At 40.7% G+C, this 6,617-nt stretch overlaps 1 long non-coding RNA gene across 1 annotated transcript in view; it reads left to right on the top strand.

The window, feature by feature from the left end:
• The first annotated feature begins 2,401 nt into the window (after window positions 1–2,401).
• LOC145531410 (uncharacterized) overlaps window positions 2,402–6,617 on the top strand; it is a 9,046-nt gene continuing 4,830 nt past the window's right edge. The window contains exon 1 of the long non-coding RNA XR_014072409.1: window positions 2,402–3,474. This is a non-coding gene — a long non-coding RNA (uncharacterized LOC145531410). The remainder of the gene's footprint in view (window positions 3,475–6,617) is intronic.

Genomic DNA, 6,617 nt, shown 5'->3' with positions numbered 1-6,617 from the left:
TCCCTGGGTTGGGAAGATTGGCTGGGGGGCATGGCAACCCACTCCGGTATTCTTGCCTAGCAGAATCCATGGACAGAGAAGCCTGGCACACTACAGTCCAGAGAGTCGCACGGAGTTGGTTGCACACTGAAGTGACTGAGCAATCATAGTACAATTATCAAACCGAGGGCTCTTTTTTGGTGCTGTGCCCCACAGCTTGTGTGATCTTAGTTCCCTGATGAGGGATAGAACCCAAGTTCTTGGCACCGAAAGCTTGGAGACCTAACCAACCACTGGATCTCCAGAGAATTACAGGCAAGGACCTTGAAATATAGTTGATGTACCATATTATGTTAGTTTTAGGGGTACAACATTTGTGATTTGACATTTACATATGTTATGAAATGATCACCATGGTAAGTCTAGTGACCATCTGTGCCCACACAAAGTTATTCTCATATTATGGACCATATTCCAAAACAAGGAAACTGACATGGAAATGCTATTAACTAATCCTCAGACATTTTTCAAATGTCATCAATTGCCTCATGAATATCCTTTTCCTGGACCAGGATCCATCCAGGATCACATATCATACTTAATCGTCCTGCCCCTTCAGTCTCCTTTGATCAGGGACAGAGACCACGGGAGCCGTTCAGTGACAGATAGCTATTACAACAATGACAAACCACTTGAATTTCTGGCTCATCTTTGAATTCATGTGGTTCTCAGACATCAGTGTTCATAAGACACGTGTGCTTGTTTTGCACATTTGCTCCCAGAGAAACTGAATCTGTAGGGTTTGGGTGATGTTTGGGAATGTGCGTTTTTATCAGTGTGCAAGGGGACTCTGATGCAAGCTGTCAGATGGAGGACCGGATGAGGCTGACACGGCTTCAGTTAACACTTGCTGTGCCATCTTTTCTTCTATAAGAACAAGCTGCCTCTATTTCTTAAAAACATTTTCTGAAACATTACACTGACTTGGCACATTTCTAGAGACAGTGTAGACCTGCTTGCCACCCCCACCCCCTTTCATAACACAAGGGCTGGCACCGCAGCTTGCCCTGTTCTGTACTTCACCTGGCTACTTCTTTTCCACGGTTTCTGGGCAGTTCTGGGTTCACTCTTTTTCAAAACTTGCCACAAGGGGGCACCAGTGATTTCCTCCTAGTGCTCGGTGACGTGAAAGTCACTCAGTTGTGTCCCACTCTTGCTCTTTGCGACTCCATGGACTGTCATGGAATTCTCCAGGCCAGAATACTGAAGTGGGTAGCCTTTCCCTTCTCCAGGGGATCTTCCCAACCCAGGGATCAAACCCAGGTCTCCCACACTGCAGACGGATTCTTGACCAGCTGAGCCATCAAGGAAGCCCAAGAGTACTTCAGTGGGTATCCCTTCTCCAGCGGATCTTCCCGACCCAGGAATGGAATCAGGATGTCCTGCATTGGAGGTGGATTCTCTACCAACTGGGCTATCAAGGAAGCCCCCTCATGCTAAGAGTGCTCCTCAAAGTTGCCAGATTAGTAAACAATTAGCAGGTGTTTGAAGAAAGAGTCCTAGTCTTATCAGTCAGACTTTATTTACCACTTAATGGCCTTAACTATCTGGATCTTTTTGCCTTTGATGGCATTAGGATGACTCCAGAACCATCCTTTGCTTTGGGCCACCTCTCCATTAATAATTAGATTTATTTGCATAGAGTTGGGTGGTGTGCAGGCTTGGTTGGGTTTGCAGGGATTTGGTTTGGTCTGTCCTAGGCAGCAAGGATACAGAATAATGCAGCAGTCGGGTAGAGGCTGGAACAGAACTGCAGACTTGACACACTGTCCGCATCAGGTCCTGATGATCTTTTTTGTGTCTATTTCCCCTAGGACCAATGAACAGAACTAATACTCTTGACATGACTCAATGCCCACCCTTAACATCCCCTAGCACTGTGCCCGTGGTGAGTTTATTGTTCAGTGGCAGGTAAGACCCAGAGCTATGCCTATGCTGACCATAGTGGAGGGCTGGTAAATGTTCAGCAACCAGCACTACAAACAAAAACAACAGAAAAAAAAAATTATAGTGTTTACCAATTTCTTTGATGCCAAATATTCCCATCATGGCCAATTTCAAGCTATTAACGTGATGTCACTGAATGCCGAGCTGGGAAGTGAGGGGCAGAAGCCCAGCTGTACATGTATGTCTACCTCATAAACACGACAGAAACAGAGCAAAGGGACTAGGAAAGGATGAGGTCTTTATTATTTTGTTTAAAAAAATTTGTGATGAAACACATGATATACCTATGGCTGATTCATGTTGATGTATGGCAGAAACTAACACAATATTGTGAAGCAATTATCCTCCAATTAAAAATAAATTGAAATTGAAAAAAACCAACACACGAGGGACTCCCCTGGTGGTCCAGTGGTTAAGACTCTGTGCTCCCAATGCAGGGGGCCTGGATTCAATCCCTTGTTAGGGAACTAGATCCCACATGCCGCAACTAAAGATTCCAAGTGTCACAACTAAGATCCAGCACAGCCAAATAGATATTACAAAGCACATGATATAAAATTTACCATCTTAATGACTAAAAAAAAATGTATTTGGCTGTGCCATGTCTTCGTCATGGCCTGTGGAATCCAGCTCCTAACCAGATCATCTCAGTTCTATCTATACCCCCTTAGAAGCATGGGGTAAATTTCAGCCACTTTATGATGCCGTTCCTAGACCATGGGAAACTATGTAAGTATCTCAGGCATTAGTCACCTACATATGCCACACATTTTTGGAGTGATTCTTACTGATCATAATCCTGTACCCTTTGTATTTGTGGTTGTTCAGTTGCTAAGTCGTGTCCAACTTTGCAATCCCAGGGACTGCAGCATGCCAAGCTCCTCTGTCCTCCAACCATCTCCAGAAGTCTGCTCAAATTCATGTCTGTTGAGTCAGGGATGCTATCTAGTTATCTCATCCTCTGCCACTCCCTTCTCCCGTTGCCTTAAATCTTTCCCAGCATCAGGGTCTTTTACAAAGAGTCGGCTCTTCGCATCAGGTGGCCAAAGTGTATATTGTTGGAACTGACTTGCTAAAACTTTTAAACAGTTTTTGTATCAATGTTCATGAGGTATATAACCTATAGTTTTTTTAAAAATCTGTTTATTTGGGGCAGCAAGAAGATCAAACCAGTCAATCCTAAAGGAAATCAACTCTGAATATTCACTGGAAGGACTGATGCTGAAGCTGAAACTCCAATAATTTGGCCACCTGATGTGAAGAGCTGACTCATTGGAAAAGACCCTGATGCCGGAAAAGATTGAGGGCAGGAGGAGAAGGGGACAACAGAGGATGAGATGGTTGGATGGCATCACTGATTCAAAGGACCCGAGTTTGAGCAAACTCTGGGAGATGGTGAAGGACAGGGAAGCCTGGCATGCTGCAGTCCATCGGGTCACAAAGAGCTGGATACGACTGAGAGACTGAACAATTCTGAAGAGAGCTTTGGTAATTTGTGTCTTTTAAAAGATTTCTCCATTTTACCTAAGTTGTCAAATTTATTGGCATATAGTTTTTAATATTTCCTTATATTTTAATATATAATTTAATTTCAGTAGAATCTGTATTACCTGTTCCCTCATGTACTTTTTATCCTAATTAATCTGGCTAGAGGTTTGTCAGTCTTATTGATCCACCCAGGAGAAGCAGCATTTGGCTTCATTGGTTTACTCTATTGCTTTTTTTAAATGTTCTGTTCTTCATCATTTCTTCTATCTGCTTTAGGTTTACTTTCAACTTCTTATTCTAGCTTTCTTAGGTGGTAGATGTTTAGGTTATTGATTTAGTTCTTAATTTTTGGTATAAATATTCCTCTTAGCATTGATTTAGCTATATCTCAACTTTTGATATGTGTGCTTCCATTTTCCATGGTTTTCCAATGTCTATATTTCAAAATATATTCTAATGCCCCTTTTGATTTCTGCTTTGACCAACATGATAAGTTTATTAGATCCCAAACATTTAAGGGTTTTCTAGATGTCTTTCTGTTAATAATACTAATATAATTCTATTGTAGTCATAGCAAATATTTTGCATCATTTAAATCCCTTTAAATTTATTAAGATTTGCTTTATTGGCCCACAGTATAGGTATACCTTGCTAAAGGTCTCATGTACATTTGAAGCAAATATGTACTCTGCATTTGTTGGATAGTGTTCTAAAAATGTCAATTAGGGCAACTTGGTTGATAATGTTCAAGTCCCCACTGATTTTCTACTTGTTCTATCAAGTATTGGAAAGGGGATACTGAATTTAATCTCTGATTTTAATATATGTTGGCTATCTTTTAATTCCATCACTTTTATATACTTTTGAAGTTCTAAAATTAGACACACAAACGTTTAAAATGTATGTCTTTTTTAAAATAAATGTTTAAAGTTTTATTTGGCTGTGTCGGGTCTTAGTAGCGGCACTCAGTATCTCTGTTGCATCATGCAGGATCTTTCTCTCCAGTTGTGGCATTCAGGCTCAGCAGTTGCGGCATTAGGGCTCCAGAGCACTGGGCTTAGTTGCTCCATGGCATGTGGGATCTTAGTTCCCCAAGCAGGTATGGCACCCGTATCCCCTGCATTGCAAGGCAAACTCTTAACCACTAGACTACCAGAAAAGTCCCTGAATGTATGAATTCTTGATAAAGTAAGCCTCTTATCATTGTGAAGTGACCTTTAAAGAATTCCTGGTTATATTCTTTGCTCTGAAATGTACTGTCTGATATTAAGACAGCTACTCTAGATTTCTTCTGATGAGTATTAACACGGTATATTCTTCTCCATGGCATATTCTTTTACTTTTGTCCTATTTGTGTCTTTAGGTTTGCAGTGGGTTTCTTGAACGCACTGTATAGACAGGTTTTCCTTATTTTATGCCATCTGATAATCTTTGCCTTTCACATGGGTTGTTTAGACCATTAGCATTTATGTGGTTGGGTTTAAATGGACCATGTTCATGTTTGTTTTTCTATTTAATCTATCTGTCCTGTTTCCTTTTTCCCTTTTCTTTTGGGTCAGTAGAATACTGTTTATGACTCTATCTTCTTTCCTGCTTATTAGCTGTACCTCTGTTATTTTAGTGGTTGCTTTAGAACGTAACAGTATACATTGTTAACTTAGCAAAGTCTGCCTTCAAGGGGTATTATACCATTTTGAATACAGGATCCGGCCTTTGGGCCCTCTTTCTCCCAAACTTTGTGCTACTGTTCTCATTCTTGTTCTCCTTGTTATGCCATATACCCTCATTATTTTTGCTTCAAAAAGCCAATATTGTCTTTTAAGAAGACTTAAAAACACGGGAATCGAGTTTTTATATGTGTATACATATATATATTTACCATTTTTGATGTTCTTTGTGTGTATACATCCAGACTTCTAATACTATTTTCATCTGCTCCAAGGACTTCCCTTAACATTTCTGGTATTGGACATCTGCTTGTGATGAATTCTTTCAGCTTTTCTATGTCTCAAGAAATATTTCACTTTCATTTTTGAAAAATAATGTAGCTAGGTTTAGAATTCTAAGTTAAAAGTTATTTTTCCTTTTTGTTCATAAGGATATCACTCCACTTTTAGCTTGTATATTTCCAACAAACACCCGCTGCTGCCATTCTAGTTTTTCTCTGTACATAATGTGTCCTTTTTGAAACCTGTCAAGTTTTTCCCTTTATCATTGATGTTTAGCAATTTGATTATGAACTGAAGTGAAGTGACTCAGTCGTGTCCAACTCTTTGCAACCCCATGGACTGTAGCCTACCTGGCTCCTCAGTCCATGGGATTTTTCAGGCAAGAGTACTGGAGTGGGTTGCCATTTCCTTCTCCAGGGGATCTTCCCGACCCAGGGATCGAACCCGGATTTCCCGCATTGTAGGCAGACACTTTACCATCTGAGCTACCAGGGAAGCTCAGATTATATGCTTTAACAAATTTTCTTTTGCTTGTGGTTTGTTGATTTCCTTCTGTGGATTGACCATCATATTTGGAGAAATTTCGGTCATTATTTAAATAAGTTGGTCATGAAGTTAGGTTAGAAACTTGCTTCCAGGTTTATCCAATTAACATGGGCAAGCAAATAGCAGTAGTGTTGGACTCTGGCAGAGTTCAATCCCGGACTGCCCATCACTGTAGAACCTCGGGTGAATCTCACCTGTAATACAGTGTTAATTCCAGTATCTACTTTTAAAGGATTACTGTGAGAATGCAGTTGTTACTGTAAGTACTCTGGAGTGGTGGTTAGTAACTACACGCCAGCATTCTTTTGATGACCTAGTTTTCCTTCTCCTAAGATCTTCGTGTTTCAGTTGCTCTTTTAAGTCCTTCATTTCAGCTACTGTTAACAATGGTAGTGGCGTACATGGAAAGATGGCGAGAAATGTAGAGGCCAAAGACTCAGTTTTGAGTAAATTGCCTTCAAGTGTGAATGATACCAATTGGGATGTTCTCTGCATCTCACGTTTGGTACAGTCAAGTAGGAGAGTTAAGTGCTCCATGGATCTGACCATCACTGTCCGCTCATCTCATATTTCTAACAGGGTGGGTTCAATAAGGACTCCATTTCTTCTTCTCCAATCCATTTGTAAACCTGTGGATAGTAGGCACTC

The sequence above is a fragment of the Giraffa tippelskirchi genome, chromosome 13 (assembly GCF_054371585.1).
Source record: "Giraffa tippelskirchi isolate mGirTip1 chromosome 13, T2T-mGirTip1v1.2.pri, whole genome shotgun sequence".
NCBI classification, from domain to species: Eukaryota; Metazoa; Chordata; class Mammalia; order Artiodactyla; family Giraffidae; genus Giraffa; species Giraffa tippelskirchi.
Note: the sequence above shows the minus strand (reverse complement) of the source record. Positions and strands in the feature narration are given on the sequence as shown.